Source organism: Dromiciops gliroides, chromosome 1, assembly GCF_019393635.1.
Source record: "Dromiciops gliroides isolate mDroGli1 chromosome 1, mDroGli1.pri, whole genome shotgun sequence".
Taxonomy (NCBI): domain Eukaryota; kingdom Metazoa; phylum Chordata; class Mammalia; order Microbiotheria; family Microbiotheriidae; genus Dromiciops; species Dromiciops gliroides.
In genome coordinates, this window is record NC_057861.1 from 642415785 (window position 1) to 642435318 (window position 19534).

Sequence of the window (19534 nt, forward strand, 5' to 3'; positions counted from 1 at the left end):
CAATTAATGAGCATCCCCTCTGTGAGAAAATAGGTAGTTGTCTCCTCTCAATTACCATATTCCTCCTGACCTGTTTGTAGGACAAAGGTCTCAGATCCCCTCCTCCCCCTCAGGCTAGCAAGGTCACATGGTTCAAGAAGCCCTGGTCTCAGTAAGGTCCCCTCCAGAGTTGTGTCCATATAAGGAAGTATAAGGTCACTCCTGAGTTATGCCCATACAAGGAAGAGGGGTGAGAATACTGCATTCCAATTTGCTAGGTTTTCAAGTAGTTTGTAACCCTTGAATAATTGGACTAGTGATGAAAAAGGGGAGGGTCCATTTGCATTAGGGACTAGGGTATAAAAGAGGGCCTGTGAGCCCCCTTTCTTTGCACCCACTAGCTGCACACTAGGGTGCCTCCTTCTCATGAGAAGGAAAAAAGAGCCTTTGTCACATCCCTGTTGAGTTCCTGAGAACTATTGTGAAGAGGCTGTTTTTTTCCCCTAACACCCTCAATTTCCTTTCTTTTTTTTTTTTTTTTTTGCAGGCAATGGGGGTTAAGTGACTTGGCCAGGGTCACACAGCTACTAAGTGTCAAGTGTCAGAGGCCAGATTTGAACTCAGGTACTCCTGAATCCAGGGCCGGTGCTTTAACCACTGCGTCATCTAGCTACCCCCACCCTCAATTTCCAATTCTTTGCCACCACAAAAAGAGCAGCTATAAATATTTTTGTACATGTGGGTCCTTTTCCCTTTATGATCTCTTTGGGAAAAAGACTCAAAAGTGGTATTGCTGGGTCAAAGGATATGCACAGCTTTATAGCCCTTTGGGCATAATTCCAAATTTGTTCTCCAGAATGGTTGGATCAGTTCACAGCTCCACCTACAATGCATTAGTTTTTGTTTTTTGGTTTTTTTTTTTGCAGGGCAATGAGGGTTAAGTGACTTGCCCAGGGTCACACAGCTAGTGTCAAGTGTCTGAGGCCGGATTTGAACCCAGGTACTCCTGAATCCAGGGCCAGCACTTTACCACTGCGCCATCCAGCTGCCCCCAGTTTTTTTTACCATTACATGTAAAGATAGTTCTCAACTTTTGTTTATACAAGCTTTTCAGATTTTTCTCCCTCCTCCCCCCTCCCCTTGACAGCAGGTAATCTGATATAGGTTATATATACACACACATAATAACATTAAACATATTTCTGCATTAGTCATGTTATAAGAGAAAAATCAGAGCAATGACGAAAAACTTCAAAATAGAAAAACAACAGCACCAAAACCAAAAGAAATAGTAACAGTAATAGAAACAGTTCTTTTTTTTTTTCCCTGGATTTGGAGATCCTCTTCTATCATGAGTTCCCTGGAACTCTTCTGTACCATTGCATTGGTGAGAAGAATACAGTCCATCACAGTAGATCAACACACAATGTTAATGATACTGTGTACAATGTTCTTCTGGTTCTGCTCATCTCATCAGCAGCCCACGCAAGACCCAGGTTTCTCTGAACTCCTCCTGCTCATCGTTTCTTTTTTTTTTTGGCAGGGCAATGGGGGTTAAGTGACTTGCCCAGGGTCACACAGCTAGTGTAAAGTGTCTGAGGCCGGATTTGAACTCAGGTACTCCTGAATCCAGGGCCGGTGCTTTATCCACTGCGCCACCTAGCCGCCCCCTGCTCATCGTTTCTTACAGCACAATAGTATTCCATTACATTCATATACCACAATTTGTCCAGCCATTCCCCAATTGATGGGCATCCCCTCAACTTCCAATTCCTTGCCACCACATAAAGAGCAGCTATAAATATTTTTGTACATGTGGGTCCCTCTCCCCTTTCCATGATCTCTTTGGGAAAAAGACCCCAAAGTGGTATTGCTGGGTCAAAGGGTATGTACAGCTTTATAGCCCTTTGGGCATAAGTCCAAATTGCTCTCTGGAATGGTTGGATCAGTTCACAGCTCCACCAACAATGCATTAGTGTTCCAATTTTTCCACAGCTTCTCCAACATTTATTATTTTCTTTTTTTGTAATTTTTGCCAATCTGAAGGTGTCAGGTGGTACCTCAGAGTTGTTTTAATTTGCATCTCTCTAATCATTAGAGATTTAGAGCATTTTTTCATATGGGAATAGATAGTTTTGGTTTCTTCATCAGAAAACTGCCTGTCTGTTCATATTCCTTTGACCATTTCTCAATTGGGGAATGACTTGGATTCTTATAAAAGTTTGATTTAGTTCCCTTTATATTTTACAAATGAGGCCTTTATCAGAAGTACTGGCCATAAAAATTGTTTCCCAGCTTTCTGCCTCCCTTCTAATTTTGGATGCATTACTTCTGTTTGTACAAAACCTTTTTAATTTAATGTAATCAAAATCATCCATTTTGCATTTCATAATGTTCTCTATCTCCTGTTTGGTCATAAACTGTTCTCCTTTCCAAAGATCTGAAAGGTAGACTATTCCTTTCTCTCCCATTTTGACCTTATTTTAGTATAAGGTGTAAGATGTTGGTGTATGCCTAATTTCTGCCATACTATCTTCCAGTTTTCCCAGCAGTTTTTGTCAAATACTGAATTGCTATCCCAGAAGCTAGAGTCTTTGGGTTTATCAAACAGTACATTACTAATGTCATTTACTACTGTGTCTCCTGCTAGTAATATTTTTTTTTTGGTGTGGCAATTGGGGTTAAGTGACTTGCCCAGGGTCACACAGCTAGTAAGTGTGTAAAGTGTCTGAGGTCAGATTTGAACTCAGGTCCTCCTGAATCCAGGGTCAGTGCTCTATCTACCATGCCACCTATTTGCCCTGCTAGTAATATTTCTAATGGCTTTTATTTATTTTTTTCTTAGTTCCATTAAACATTAATTTCCTTGCTTCTGATGCCCAGTTCTTACCGACTTAATGAAAAGGGTGGACTTATTGTGTTAGAAACAATAGCTTTGGCAAAACTGAGTAACACTTTTGAATTAGAGGGCACCTGTACTTTACTTTCATTTACTGTTTTTAGGTAAAGGAATTTCTTCAATACCAAAGTTTATGAGAATTTTTCAGACTGTTTTCCATGTCGGTTACTTCTAGTTTTCTTCATTTTATTTTATTTTTTGGGGGTGAGGCAATAGGGGTTGTGACTTGACCAGGGTCACACAGCTGGTAAGTGTCAAGTGTCTGAGGGTGGATTTGAACTCAGGTCCTCTTGATTCCAGGGCCAGTGCTCTATCCACTGTGCCACCTAGCTGGCCCTGGTTTTCTTTATTTTAGGGGGCAGCAGCCACCCAACCCTGAAGGAAGTCCAAGAGTTTACAACATAATAGAATGAGGGCATACTCATCCATATGAATCATTTGTAATTGTGCTTCCAGCAATATGGAATCTTTTAAATTAAAAAAAAAATTATTATAAACATTGGTAACAAATATCAACAGTAATATATGGAGTAAAGTTTTCATGCAAAAAATCTTAAATGTAAGGAAAAAAAATTGGAAATCCTTTTAATCTCTCTATTTAGTGTTTCTTTTGTTGTTAATATGGCTGCATTTAATGTGTATGTTCTTTGCATCGTCACTTCATATAGGTTTTCCCATGTTTCTCTGCATTCACAATTGTTTATTTTGCCACATTTTACAAAACTCAATCACAATTTACTGAACTTTTTCCAAAACACTTGGTACATTTCCCTGTACAAATCAGCATTCCTACAGATTGTTTTTTTTCCCCCTTTTAGCAATTTCTTTATACATAGTTCCCACCACGGGATCACTGGTTCAAAGGATAAGCAGAGTTTTATGACTTCATGTTTATTTCCAAATGGCCCTTCAAATACTTTGCACTAGTTAATATCAACAATGTAACTAGACTGCCCATTTCCTTGTAGCAAATGCTACATTTTAAAATCATTTAAGTAAAAAGGTATTGGTTTTACTCCCAAAATTCATTGAAGGATTGTTACATATGGGAATTGCACAGGGAAACCCTGACTTTCTACTTCTCCCATGACCCAGGAAGGTTCCATTAAAGTTCTTTTTGAGCTCTGATGGCCTTTTTAGGTCATTTGCATCATAATAAGTTTCAATGCATCTCTAAATACCAGAGTTGGAACTCAAAGGTTACATAGTCTAAACCTTATCTGAAGAGAAAAAACAAAACATCCCCCTTTATTCTAATATCCCTTGAGAAAGGGTCATATACCACCTTAGCAGGATCCCATCACCACATCTTTTCTTTGTCTCTCCGGAGCTTACCTAGTACGCGTCTGACACACTTAACAAGTGCTCTTTGACGGCTGACCTTCTGAGGCCGCCCAGTATAGGATCTCACAACTCTAAAAGGGACTTGGTTTTAACATTGAACCTAAGCCCTTTGCCCTTGAAGACAGGAGCTCTGCCAAAAGGAGCCAAGCGGAACAGGACCAATCAATTTCAATAAGACACTCTGAGGGGATAATTAGGAGGAATAGCAGCAATAGCAACTACAGATGTGACTCCGCCCGAACATGAGGAGGTCACTCAGAAGGGTCTTTCAGAAGCCTAGATGAAGTTGCACCGGCTCTGACGTCACAAATCTGCAGCCAATAGGCTCGCGCTGGAGGCTATTATTATGACGCGTGGTCTGAAGACTGTTAGTCCGGTCTGGTGTGGAGGGGGGCTCCACCATTGCTGACGTGCAACGCCCCAGGGCCCTCTCACTGCCTACCTCCTCTTGCCCCATCTCGCCCCAAAGGGGCCGGGACTGGGACTGGTGAGGCTTCTGGGTAGGAGTGAAGGAAGTTTGGGGAGGAGGGGGGGCAAAGTGCAAGAAAACTACGGATCAGCGAGGGTCACGTGAATCACCGGCTCATTTGCGCCGCCCTTAGCCCTGGGCCCTGTGTGGGTGGGCGGACCACGTGACCTCCCCACCTAGCTGCCCAGACTGGGCCAGTCACGTGACCCCGCACGGTCCGAGTGTGCGTGCGTGTGTGTGTGTGTGTGTGTGCGCGCGTGTGCGCGCGCGCGCGCGGTCCTGGGAAGACAAGCTTGTGTATATGTGTATGTGTGTGTGTATGTGTATGTGGGTGGCAAGGGGTGCGCGCTCCTTCCTCCTCCCACTCCATTTCTTTCCCCTCCCCATTCCCCCACCTCGGTGTGTAAGAACTAGCGAGAGATTTGGCTTGCGGCGGCGGCGGCGGTGGTGGTGGTGGTGGTGGTGGGGGCCGGGCGCGCCTGCGCAGGAAACAGCTGTCACCCTGTGCGGAACAACAAGTCATACAAACCTCCCCCCTCCCCCCTGAGCCGGTAGGCGACCTTCCTCACTCCTCTTCCTTCTCCTCGGGGGTCCCGGCCCCTCCCCCACCCCTCCCGCTGTGCCCGCGCGCCCAGGTAACCGCTCTGGCCGGGGCGGGGAGGTGGGGGGGGGCGGGGAGGGGATGGCGCTGCGGTCGTAGAGGAGGCTCCCGAGGCCGAACGTCTCGCTTCCCACAACTGCTCCACTGCACCCCGAGAATGCTGGGGGTGGCGGCTGCGGGGTCCTGTCGGCCTAGGGGAAATGGTGGGGGCTGGGGAGGATGGAGTGAAATGGGGGGAGGGATGGTGGATCCAGGTGAGCAGCGGTGTCTTCTATTACGACAGTCGTGATCGAGAAATAGGGAGAAGGAGGGGGGAAAGGATGTGACAGTCGGGGCCACCTCTCTCAACGTGCTCTTCTTCTAGCCCCTTGACCGGATCGCCCCGAGGGGGGCGTGGGTTGCTCCCGTAGTCTGAGCACTGGGAGGAGATGGCGGTGCTGGGCGGCCCCCGGTGTCGTCCTCCTTTTGGCCGGAGGAGGCTGGAGGTTCGGCGTCCTCAGGCCCCAGGCGTACGCGCTTCTTTCTGGGCCTCAGTTTCCTCAGTCTAAAATGATGGTTGGGGTGAACAGTGGAATGGGGGCTACCTCAGGAGGTAGGTTCCCCATCTTGTAGAGATCCTAGTGGATGGAATGACCACATGTCTGGGATGGTATAGAGGATGCTTCCTGTTGCTGGTGGGGGTCGACTAGATGGCCCCCTGAGAGCTTTTTCAACTCGAGTTTGGGAGCCTAGGCTCTTACCTTGTCCTGCTCCCTTCCTGGACCCCACTAGAAGGACGATAGTGGAATGCCTTCCTTCGACTAACTAAACTTGGATATGGCCCTGCAGAGTCCCATTCTATCCTACCCTGTTTCGTTTTTCACCCTTCCAGCATCCTTCCTGGCATGTTCCATTTTATCTTTCCCCTGCTTCTCCACTGCCCTACTTCTCATACGTGACTGCATGGAAAAGGTGGGGAAGTGGAGGTAGGAGACAGGCAAGTTGGTACTTTTGGCTGATGCTCGATTGTTTACTTTTTGGTTCGACCAGTGCAGCCATCCGTAGCAATACCTTTGGCAAACCCAATATGGAGTTGTTGGCCGCCCCCCCGCTTTTTCGTGGAGTTGGTTTTTGTTGTACGTGGGGAGCTTAGAGTGATTAGGTTCCTCTCCCTGGAAGCACTGCAAACTTTCGATAATTGATGAGTTCCCCCTCCCAATCTTGTTATTTCTAATGTTCAGTTCATTTATAAAATTCTGCCTCTTAAGGTTTGTCCAGAGGTTGTAGTTTATGAGCTTGTGTTGGGTGTCTCCGATTGCTTATTTTAGAGGCTACTAAATGCATCTAGCATTTCATTTGAAAGTTTTCTTCATTGCACCTGCTGTAATTTGACTTTTCTTATTTTTTAAACCATGACCAAATTTTCTGCTCTGTATGAATAGTCATAACTATTTTAATATTGAGACCATAGTGAAGAAGTGGAAAGTGCAGTCGCAGAAGGACTGCTTTATTTGGAGTCATGGGACCTGAATCGAAATCCCAGCTCTGGCACTTAATTGCTACTTGTGCAGCTTTGAAAAAGTGGATTAACCTCTCTGGTCCTCAGTTCCATTATATGTAGATCAATGGTTCTAGTATTAGAAACTACTAAGGATGTGATTCATAGTGCTTGATTTGGAGTTGGAAAATGTAGTTTCTCATTTTAAAGAAAAGTAAAAATCCCACCAAAAGTCCAAATAAGGTTGTTTTATTGAAAGTTTCACACTAGTTACTTTAAAACGTTTCAGTTCCCCCAGCTAGAAGGTTTGTTCTAGAATATCTTTTAATATTTGCTTCTTAAAAGGGATTTTGTATAGTCTTTACAGCATTCTAATGAAGGTAATAAAAATAAAAATATTACTAAGCAAATTTGCCTCAAAACAAAAAAAGATTTACTTTTTCATTAGGTTTTATATATATATATATGTATATATATATCTCAGTTCAAACTACTGATTGAGATAGTTCTTTTCTAAATTAATCTTTAGGTAATAATCTTCAGCAAATATTTTTCAGTTTAAAGTTTTTCTCATCTCAATTCAGACATTTTAAAATCACCTATATGAAGGTACTGAGTTATGACTGGAGATACAAATATTTAAAAAAATTTCTTGCCCCCAAGAAACATTCTACTAGGGGAATGCAAAATGAAAATAATTAAATATTAGGAATTTGTGGAGGGAGAGAACACAATTTGAAGAAGGGGGAGGGGGGCACCGGAGATTAGGATTAGCTCTTTACAGAAAGTAGCACCTCTCTTAGCTGAGAAGCTAAGGATTCTAAGAGCATATTATGTTCTAGGTGTGGGGGTGGGGCTCACAGGGAGGAAAGGGTAAATTGGCCAGTTTGGCTGTAATTGAGTTCCTGAGGGCAGAGTAATAGAAAGATAGTGTGGGGCTAGATTATGAAGGGTCATAAATTCAAGGCTAATAAGTTTGGATTTTACCTTAGATGCAGTAGGGAAGACACAAGATTTTTGAGCAGAGCAGTCATACCTGTGCTTTTATTTTGGTTGAAGTGGAGTAGATAGATTGAAGAGGGGAGAAGATGGATGCACACCAGTCAAGAAGCATTTATTATTTGCCCACCATGTGCTAGGCACTGTGCTAAGTAAGCATTAGGTATACAAAGAAATGCAGAAAACCCCTCAAAAATAGTCCTTGAAGGGGCAGCTAGGTGGCACAGTGAACAAAACATTGGCCATGGAGGACCTGAGTTCAAATACAGCCTCGGACCCTGAGCAAGTCATTTAACCCTTATTGCCCTGCAAAAAAACAACATCTTGGTGACAGTCAATTGAAATAGGGGACTTTGGAGAAGTGGTGGGTTTAGATTTTTCTGGGGGGCAGAAGACTTTTGAGTTTAAGTGACACCCAGGATCACACAGTGTCAAGTATCTAACGTGGGATTTGAATTCAGTTTCTCCTGACTCCAGGGCTAGTGCTCTATTCACTGTACCACCAGCTACACATAAAGTGGTGGTTTTAGAAGATAAGTTCTGTTTTGGACCTGTTGAATTGGTTTTGTGGGATTAACATTCAGGTGGAAGACTAGGGCTGATTTAGATTTGGGAGGAATATGCATAGAGGTAATTGAACTCCTGGGACCTGAAGAGATCATTGAGAAAGGCCTAGGGCAGAGTCTTAGGGGGGAACATGCTTGATTTTAGTGGAAAGGAGATTATCCTGTAGGAGACTGGACTGTCCCGGGAACCTAGAGAGCAAAGTGAGGGAGGAGAGAGTATTGAGGTAGGTTGAGGGGGGGGGGGTGGTCAAAATTGTAAAGATAAGTCAGGAAATGCCATCTTGTTAATATGTGCATATTGGTTATAAATATATTTACTATTTTAAATCATCATTTTCTCTTTATAAAGGAAAATTAGACTCATCTCTTAAACTATTCTTTTTTGGTTTGGTTTTGTTTTTTTAGTGAGGCAATTGGGGTTAAGTGACTTGCCCAAGGTCACACAGCTAGTAAGTGTTAAGTGTCTCAGGCTGGATTTGAACTCAGGTACTCCTGGCTCCAGGGCCAGTGCTCTATCCACTGCGCCACCTAGCTGCCCCAAACTATTCTTTTTTTAAACCAGAAATCTGATTATTTTGATCAGAGCCAAAATTTCTTTAGATCATAGAGTTTAAAGAGACCTCAGAAATCATTTATACCCACCCCTTTTTAAAGATAAGGAAATTGAGGCCCATAAAAATAGTGACATACCTAAGAACACACAGGTTAAACTCACACTTGAAAGATGATTTATTTAAAATTAAAATAAATTTAAAATTTATTTAAAATTATTTAAAATACCATACCATAAACTTTTTTTTGCTCTAGACAATGAGGGTTAGGTGACTTGCCCAGGGTCACACAGCTAGTAAGTATCAAGTGTCTTGAGGCTGGATTTGAACTCAGGTCCTCCTGAATTCAGAGCCAGTGCTTTATCCACTGCTCTTCCTAGTTGCCCTTATACTATAAACTTCTAAGATAATTCCAAAAGAATTCAGAAATTCATCCAGTGATGGCAGTATTCTTAGAACAAGGATATAACATTCATTTAGATACATAATTTCCAGCTATAGTATATTTCTTTTAATGTAACTAAGTGGTTTTAAAGTAAGATTTCTTTCTTTTTTTTTTTTTTTGCGGGACAGTGAGGGTTAAGTGACTTGCCCAGGGTCACACAGCTAGTAAGTGTCAAGTGTCTGAAGCTAGATTTGAAGTCATGTACTCCTGAATCCATGGCCAGTACTTTATCCACTGTACCACCTAGCTGCCCCCTAAAGTAAGATTTTTTTTTTTTTTGGCAGGCCAATGAGGGTTAAGTGGCTTGCCCAGGGTCACACAGGTAGTGTCAGGTGTCTGAGGCTGGATGTGGACTCAGGTCCTGAATCCAAGGCCAGTGCTTTATCCACTGCGCCACCTAGCTGCCCCCCTAAAGTAAGATTTCTAAAACCTATGAGGAGTTAATGGGCCTTTAGAATACTTCCTAACTCTGTAGATTAGATTAAAAGAATGTGTTCAGTTAGTGTTCTTGGGATATGGTAGGTTCTAATAGCTACACACATACATAGGAGAGTTTGAATATATAACATTGGTCTTGTTTAGAAGAGCTTTGACATTGGTATCAAACTTTAAGAGCAGATAATCTAGTATCTGAGAATGTTACATTGTTTGAATTAAAAATCCTTGTACAACAAAACCATACCTTTTTTTAAACATGGTGTTTTGTGTCTATGTAACAGGAGCACGACAAATTTTATAGTATAAAACTTGCCTGAAGGGCGATTTATTTCCCCATTGCTGTTGGTTTCATACTTAGTGCTTTAAAAAGTATAATTTATGGGGCCAGCTAGGTGGTGCAGTGGATAAAGCACTGGTCCTGGATTCAGGAGTACCTGAGTTCAAATCCGGCCTCAGACACTTGACACTTACTAGCTGTGTGACCCATGGCAAGTCACTTAACCCCCATAGCCCCGGCCGCCAAAGTATAATTTACTACCACAAATTTAATTCACAGATATTAAGTTCCTATCTTCAAACAGGTCCAGATTCCTCCTTTTCCCTTAAAAAAAATCATCTGCCCTATCTGTTGAAACTATCATCTTATATCTCTTTTCTTTCTCAGTTAACTTAGAAACTGTTTACATTCTTTGCCTCCAAATTGTCTCTTCAGCCTTTTGCAAATCTCCCTTTTTGACCACATATTCAGCTGAAACTCTTCTCTCTAAAGTCACCAACATTCTTTTATTTATTTATTTATTGATGTGTTTGTTTTTTTGTGGGGCAGTGGGGATTAAGTGATGATTGGAATGACCTTGCCCAGGGTCACAGCTAGTAAGTGTCAAGTGTCTGAGGCAGGATTTGAACTCAGGTCCTTCTGAATCCAGGGCCAGTGCTCTATCCACTGGGCCACCTAGCTGCCCCCAACCAACATTCTCTTAATTGCTAAATTTGGTGATTTTTCTCAGTCCTTATTCTCCAACTTCTCAGTTGATTTGACACAATTGAACAAGATTCGGTAAACTGTCCTCACTGGGTTTTCTTCTTTCCTAGTTATCTTTTTTAACTTGCTGTTAAATAATCTAGATCAAGTGCAGGTGTACCCATCGGTTCTGTCTTAAACCTCCTACTCTTCTCTCAGCTGTACTCTCTGCAACCTGATTAGCTCCTTGGAGAGAGCTTCATTCTTCTTACTGTTTATATTCAGTGGGTTGCCATGTCTTGTCAATTCTGCCTCTACAACATTTCCTTTATGGGTCTCCTTTTCACTGAAAGCTGCCAGTGTAGTCCCTAATTTCCTTTCATCCTAGATTTCAATAGCCTCCTAAAGTGTTCTCCTTTAGTCATTCCTTTTTTTTTTTCTTTTTCTTTTGCAGGCAATGAGGGTTAAGTGACTTGCCCAGGGTCACACAGCTAGTAAGTGTCAAGTGTCTGAGGCTGGATTTGAACTCAGGTCCTCCTGAATCCGGGGCTGGTGCTTTATCCACTGCGCCACCTAGCTGCCCCCTAGTCATTCCCTTTTAGAAATCATTTTCCACACAACTACTCAAGTGATTCTTAGAACACAGGTCTGACCATGCCATTTTCCTGCTCAAAAAGCCCTAGTATCTTCCTATTGCTTTGAAGGTCACATAAACTCTTCTATTTGACATTTAAAGCCCTTCTCAACTTGGCTTTAGCTTTCCACTGCAGGATTGTTTTCTCCTCCATAGTGTGTGATTCAGAGTGTTCAGCCACATTGGCCTACTTGCTGTTTTCTTCTACAGGATGAAAATCAATCTTCCATGCCTGCCATGTACTCCATGTACTAGTTTTTAGAATCCCTAGTTTTCTTTTAAACTAAGCTGATGTCTTTATGAGGCCCTTTCCTATTCTCTTCCCCAATCCTTCCACCATATGCCCAGCCTTCTCTCTCCTAAATTACTGTGCAATTTGTATATACTTTTATATGTACTTGTCTCCCTCAGTAGAATATTTATTTTCTTTGAGGGCAGGTACAATCTCACTTTTGACTTTGTATCTTTTGTATCCAGGGCAACATAGGCACTTAATGAGTGCTTATTGATTTGTAGTCTGGGTTAACTGCAGAATAACGGCTTCCATAAATTTTTTTTCCTATGTCATGGCCTTTTATTATTTATCGGACAGTTAATATCAGATAATTTGCTCTTTTGTGTCTAAAATAACATACGAATAATAGCCTGCCAATTACTAATTTTTTTTGTTATCAGGGTATAATTTTCTATTTTAACTATTATAATATCCTGTTCAGGTGATTAAAAATGCTCAATTAGAATTTTATACAGGTTGGAATGGAAGCATGGGGCCAAACAGTGGAGGGTCTTGAGAATTTATCCTCTGTATTTTGTTTGCACATAGTTGTTTGAATGTTGTCTCCTATATTAGACTGTGAGCTCCTTGAGATCAGGGACTGTTTTTTGCCTTTCTTTGTCTCCCCAGTGCTTAGCACAGGGTTGGGCATACATTTGGTGCTTAATAATTGCCTTTTGACTGACTAAAGAGCTTGAATTCTACTTTTTGGAGAAGTTGAAGGTTTGAAAAAGAGAATTAACAGCAGAGTACATTGAAAGACTAATCTGGAATATTGAAGCAGGGAGAGACTAGGTCTTTGTTTGAACTATTTCCTTATTAAAATTTGGAAGTATGTCTGCAGATGTATTTTATAATTTAAGTGGTATAAGTTACCACTGAGCCTTTTATATGCTACTGCAGTATACCATATTGTTTATAGTTCATAATAGTTGAATATTGGATTTGTGTTTATTATGTATTATTTGCTAGTATTTAAAGTACCTGATATCTAATAACTGGTATCTAGACTTACTCAATGTGTTAAGTTGTATCGTGGTAAACTTTATGCAGTCCAGAAAGAAGGATTATTCTGACAAGGTAGCTTGGAGCCTTGTGGTAAGCTGGGGATTTGGGATTTTATTCAGTAGGCAGGAGATGTTCAGCATTTCTGAGCAGTGGAATGAAGTGCTGAGTATACATTAGAAAGATTATTGATGTAGCTGACAGATAACATCAAGTGGTATGGACTTTTTTTTGGAGGGAGGAAGAAAACTCACAGGAATTTAGGATAGAATTGTTTATTTTCATTTTTATGTGACCTTCATTTAGATGTCAAAATATGTGGGGCAGCTAGGTGGCACAGTGGATAGAGCCCTGGCCCTGGAGTTGGAGTCAAGAGGATCTGAGTTCAAATGTCACCTCAGACACTAGCTTTGTGAACCTGGGCAAGTCACTTAACCCCAATTGCTTTATTATTTATTTATTTAAAATTTTTTTTTATTTTTAATTTAAATTAAAAAAATTGGGGGCGGGGCAGGCAATGAGGGTTAAGTGACTTGCCCAAGGTCACACAGCTAGTACATGTCAAGTGTCTGAGGCTGGATTTGAAGTCAGGTCCTCCTGAATCCAGGGTGGGTGCTTTATCCACTGCGCCACCTAGCTACCTCCTCCAATTACTTTAAAAATCTGTGGCCATCTCCAGCCATCCTGATTCTTGCCATTTGACCTGGATGGCTGTGGAGGACAGAGTGAGGTTGGAGACCTTGCACAGCCCTCTCTCACTTAAATCTAATACAGTGCAAGTCATATCACCCTGATGTCATGGTGTCCTCTTCTAGAAGGAAGGACAAACAACAACAAAATATGTAATTAGTTAGTAAACTAAATCAGTAAAGAAAAAAATGATTTTGAGAATCTTAGAATTACCAAACTTTGAAGCATAGCATATATATTTGAAACTGACTGTTCATTCACTCATTCAACTTGTGATTTCCAAATTTATTCAAGACTTGGGTGACTCATAGTGTGTCACAAAATATGACAGGATCAGGCCCTCAAGGCACTTGTAATCATGTTGAAAAACTTTGAACTAGAAGAGAAATAGTTATACAATATTATAAGACTATGGTAAGTACAATATTAAAAATAACCAAGTTACCAGAATGTCCAGATAGTGCTTGTACTAACTGCCTCTCAAGGCTATTGGGTATGCAGGAGGGAAATGTTTTGTAAAATGTAAGAAATATTATAAATGTGAGCTATTTAAAAAGTGTGGTAGGAAAAAAAAGTGTGGTAGAGTAAGGCAGTATTTATCTAAACTCTTCTTTACCTTATCTGAAAGTTTCCCAAGGCACCCAGTTACTCTTTTTTTTTTTTTTAACCCACCAACTCTTGATAGCCCAGAATCTTTAACCCAGCATGGGCTGATCTTACTATCAGGGGACCATCACATAATGTTGTATATTGCAATTATTTTGATTGTATCTTATCATTTTACTCACTGTACTGCAAGTATCTTAAGGGTGTAGTGACCTTGTCTTATCTAAACTTTGCGTTCCTCCCAGGGCAGAGTCCTGCATATAATATGTACTTGATAAATACTTGTGGAATGAATTAAAGCATGAATGGAACTGAAGATATGGCCTAAAAATACAGTACCCAGACAAGTCTCTAGCTCCAGAATTTGTGAGACATTTTCTCTCTAGTCTTCATTTCCCAAGGACTAGGGGGTTCTTGGGCAACCTGTCTGTGTGTGTGTTTGTAAATGATGAGAACTAGCATAGCATAGATAGGAAGTTGACCTTAGAGTGAGGAAGACTTGGGATCATGTCTTGCTTCTAGTATCTACTGATTTTGTCATCGTAGAAGTCACTTTAACTGCATGATTGGAGGGAGTTTCCAAACTGGGATTTCCCCATACAGATGCAAAACTTGTTTTTTTCCCTATACCTCCCTTCCCTACTCCCTTCATGACTTAGCTACAAGGGAAAGGAACACTTCTTATAGATAGACAGACATACTTTTTTTTTTTTTTAGTGAGGCAGTTGGGGTTAAGTGATTTGCCCAGGGTCACACAGCTAGTAAGTGTTAAGTGTCTGAAGCCAGATTTGAACTCAGGTACCCCTGACTCCAGAGCCCGTGCTCTATCCACTGCACCATCTAGCTGCCCCAGTTTGGTTTTTTAGAGGATCATGTAATACCTGGTTTTAAAAGCTACCACAAGAATTTTAATCTTGTACATATACAGCCTGTGTCAGATTGCTTTCTGTCTTGGGGAAGGGAGAGGGAAGGGGGAGGGAAGGGAGGAAGGGAGAAAAATTTGGAACTGAAAATTTTATGAAAACAAATGTTAAAAACTATATTTACATGTAACTGGAAAATAATAAAATACTTTTATGATTAAAAAAATAATTTTAATCTCACGGTGAGTGATTGCAATTATTCACTGTACCTCGGGTTTCAGTTTCCAGATTGTACAATTTTTATTTTGTGACTTTTAGTTTGGATGATCTAAAGCGTTTCGTTGCTCACCCTTTTACCTTGTAGCAAAAAGAACAAAGCTTTTGCCTAAGGACCTTAATATTGAACTCCCTGACTTTTACAGTTCAGATATTTGTTTGTAATTGAATGAAGCACTAGTCACTGAGCCTTAGTTTCCTCTTCTATAAAATGAGGGTGTTAGACTAGATTATCATTAAGGACCTTTCCAATACTAAATCTTATCTGCATTACTGATAACAACGATTACATACAGTACCTCTGTCCCTTTTTTGACAGGCTGATAATATCTAATTGTGATTGTCTAGTCCTGTATTTTGCTAGGGCTAAAGAGCCCTGTCATAATCTGCCATCTGGTAAAAGATAGGAGATGAACACAAGCTGAGATCTAAGAGTTAATAGGCCATTTTTGATTGATATTAAACATTTGAAAAATGTTCAGACCTGTTGGGCATTATAAATACTATGTAGGAATAAATGCATATAGAATATTTATTTTAGGTATCAGTATTCTGATACAGATGTGAAATTTAGCAAGATCAGTTCAACCCTCCAACTCTCTGGGATGATATTAAGTACTGATGATATATATCTAGTGCTGTACGAATTTGTTTTCCAGTAAGTAGACTGACCTGACTACAAGGAAAAGGAAAGGAAAACACAACCAATGTGTTTTTGTTTGTTTTTTGCGGGGCAGTGGAGGTTAAGTGACTTGCCCAGGGTCACACAGCTGGTAAGTGTCTGAGGTCGGATTTGAACTCAGTTACTCCTGAATCCAGGCCTGGTGCTTTATCCACTGCGCCACCTAGCCGCCCCCAACCAATGTGCTTATTAAAAAAAATCCAACCCTTTTTATTTCCAAGTTAACATAAGCTAATTTTTCTCCCACCTATCCTTCTGTCCCCTTATTCCCAGAAAAAAAGAAACAAAACCCTTGTTACAAACATATATAGATAAGAAAGTCAAATTCCTGACTTAACCATGTGTAAAAATATGTCTCATTCTTCATTTTAGTCCCTTATCCCTGTTGGTAGATGGGTAGCTTTTTTCATCATTGTGTTAGTCCATTTTTTGTCACCAGTAGATGACACCTTGCAATTGTGCATCATATTTGTTAACTAAATTCTGTAAATTTGTAACTCCACTTCTTTAGACCAAATGAGAAAGCCTCACCTGCTTCTATTATTTAATGTAAATTCTGCTAAAGTAATTTGCTGAAGTTACTCTGTGTAGTGATAGGGATTTTTTAATTATCAAAGCAATAAGATTAAGTAGATGAATACATTTAGAACTTAAACACTAAGTTTCTTTGGACATTAAATAATAAACATGCCTATTGTAGATATGTTTGTATAAAGTAGATTACAAGTTTGGTGTTCTGTGTTTTGTTCAGAGTATTATATAAATGGAAAATTCTCATTTACATTTCTGAATTACTTTAATTTTACTCTTTTCAACAAACATTGAAAATACAATTATATAAAATTATATAAAACATTTATAAAAATTAAAGGGAGTAAAATGCTTATGATGCATATAGACATTTCTTTAATGGAATCTTGTTAGTAACTACTTAACAATACTTCTCTAAGTTACATAGGATTTTGTATACATTCTTATTTGAAACTCACATCCACTTTGTGAGGTAGATACGATTATGATTTTTTGTAAACTTGAATGACAGCAACAAATATGATCATTTCCATATGCAAAGAATAGAAAAAGAATTATTGCTTTAAAAGTATATAGTAGGGGGCAGCTAGGTGGCGCAGTGGATAAAGCACCGCCCTGGATTGAGGAGGACCTGAGTTCAAAGCTGGCCTCAGACACTTTACATTTACTAGCTGTGTGACCCAGGGCAAGTCACTTAACCCCCATTGCCCCGCCAAAAAAAAAAAAAAAAAAAGATATAGTAAGGGGGCAGCTAGGTGGCACAGTGGATAGAGTCACTTAACCCCAATTGCCTCACCAAAAAAACCCCCAAAACCCAACCAAACAGAAAAAAAATTATATATATATATATATATATATATATATATATATATATATATATATATATATATATATATATATATATATATATATAAAGTATATACTAAAGGCAGCTAGGTGGCACAGTGGATAGAGCACCGGCCCTGGAGTCAGGAGTACCTGAGTTCAAATCTGGCATCAGACACTTAACACTTACCAGCTGTGTGACCCCGGGCAAGTCACTTAACCCCAATTGCCTCACTAAAAAAACCCAAAAACCCAAAACCAAAAAAACCAAAAAAAAAATTAACTTCCCCTTTGTATGAATATAGTCAAACAAAACAAATTTGTAGTCTGTTACCTGTACGTCAAGAGGTGGGAAGTGTGATTCATTATGTCTTCTGAAGTTTTCCCTAGGGTTCTTTGACTTTAACAATTTTTTTTTAAATGGCATAGTAATTGAGGCAGTTAGGTGGTACAATAGATCTGCAGTCAGGAAGACCTGAGTTCAAATCCTGCCTCAGACATTTGCTAACTGTGAATTTGAATAAATCATTACCCTCTGTTTGCCTCACTTTCCCCAAATGTAAAATGAGGATAATCATAGCACCTACCTCTCAGAGTTGTTGTGGGGATCAAATGAGGTGGTATTTGTAAAGTGATTAGCACAAAGCCTGGTACATAAGTAGGCACTGTATAAGTGATAATTTTTATTATATTCTATAACATCGATATGTCATACGTTTAGTCATTCTCCAGTTGATAGGTACCCACTTTGCATGTCTTTGCTAAAACAAAACATACTACTTAGATTAAAAAAAAACACCCTATATGTGGGGCAGCTAGGTGGCGCAGTGGATAGAGCACCAGCCCTGGATTCAGGAGGACCTGAATTCAAATCCAGCCTCAGACGCTTGACACTTGCTAGCTGTGTGACCCTGGGCAGGTCACTTAACCCTCATTGCCCCACCAAAAAAAAAAATCTACTTCACTGCAAGTCATGATATCACCTAGATGTCATGGTCCTCTTCAGGAATGAAGGACAAACAAACACCTAGTTCTTGGTCATTAAAGGGCTTTGACTCTAACTGAGCCTTGGTAAAGACCTTTATTTATTCATTTATTTAAAAAAAATAAACAATTTTATTCAGAGTTTTGAATTCCAAAATTCATCCCTCCCTCCCTCCCCTCTCCCCATTGGTAAGCAATCAGATAGAGATTACACATGGACAATCATGGCAAAACATCACCACGTCAGCCATTTTGCACAAGAAAACTTGAATAAAAGAAAAAAATGTAAGAAAGTGAAAAATAGCATGTTTCAGTCTGTTTTCAGTCAAAATCAGTTCCTTCTCTGGAGGTGGATAGCACGCTCCATCTTTAGTTCCCTGGGATTAAGACCTTAATTTAGAAAGGCCACTGTCACTCCAGTGGTTTTATGTTTTGTCACTGAACTGAGATGACTAGAGGAGAGAGTGAGGCTGATGACTTTGCCACAGCTCTTCCTCACTTAAATCTAATTCGCTCTCAAGTCAAGACATGTCATTGGTCCTCTCCACCAACAGGAGATAGGTAACTTGCTTTACTATGGGTCCTGTGGAGACATTGTCGGTCACTGCTTTTGATCATAGTCTTTCAAAATTTTTTAATTTTTATATAATTTTTTCTCTTGGTGCTGCTCATTTCTTTCTGTGTTAGTTTGTATTGCCTAGTATGCTCTGGAATGATCTTTTGTTATTAAGGTACAATAATATGGGGGCAGCTAGTTGGCGCAGTGGATAGAGGACTGGCCCTGGATTCAGGAGGACCTGAGTTCAAATTTAGCCTCAGACACATGACACTTGCTAGCTGTGTGACCCTGGGCAAGTCACTTAACCCTAATTGCCTCACCAAAAAAAAAAAAAAGGTACAATAATATTCCATTATATTCATATCAGTTTATTCAGCCATTCCACAATTGTCTAAGAGGTAATATAATTCTAATTCCTTCCCCTCTAAGCTCCTTGTCAGGATTAAGAATTTTTTTTTGCTTGTGACTACTTCCTTCTTGGTATCATCCCCCTTCTTAGTACCCTCCTTTCCCCATCTCAGAGTATTTCTCATTTGAGTTTGATGTATTTCCACATTAACTTTTTTCTTTTTTTTTTTTTTTAAATTTGTGGAATAAAACAAGCATTTTCACAATATAGTATAAGGTGATTGCACATGAACTCTAGATGCAGATAGCATCTTCATATATCCTTTATGGTTAATTTGGGTAATTATAATAGTCAAAATAACTTATTTGTTCAAAGTCCTTCTTAAGACAATATTGCTGTTTGTTCTATGCAATATTCTCTTGGATCTGTTCATTTCCCTCTTCATTATTTCGTGCAAGTCTTTCCATATTTTTCTAAGATCATAGAGCTAATCATTTCTTTTCTTTTTTTTTGGTAAGGCAATTGGG

At 40.1% G+C, this 19534-nt stretch overlaps 1 protein-coding gene across 7 annotated transcripts in view; it reads left to right on the plus strand.

Annotated features, from left to right (window-relative positions):
- Positions 1–4690: 4690 nt before the first annotated feature.
- KDM4C (lysine demethylase 4C) overlaps positions 4691–19534 on the plus strand; it is a 430228-nt gene continuing 415384 nt past the window's right edge. The window contains exon 1 of one of the 7 annotated variants that reach the window (XM_043966024.1): positions 4691–4709. The gene's annotated coding sequence lies outside the window, so the exon portion shown is untranslated. Of the gene's footprint in view, positions 4723–5162; positions 5327–5721; positions 5885–19534 lie in introns of those variants that run through there. The other 6 variants (XR_006353225.1, XM_043965986.1, XM_043966007.1 and 3 more) reach the window with 6 other exon arrangements.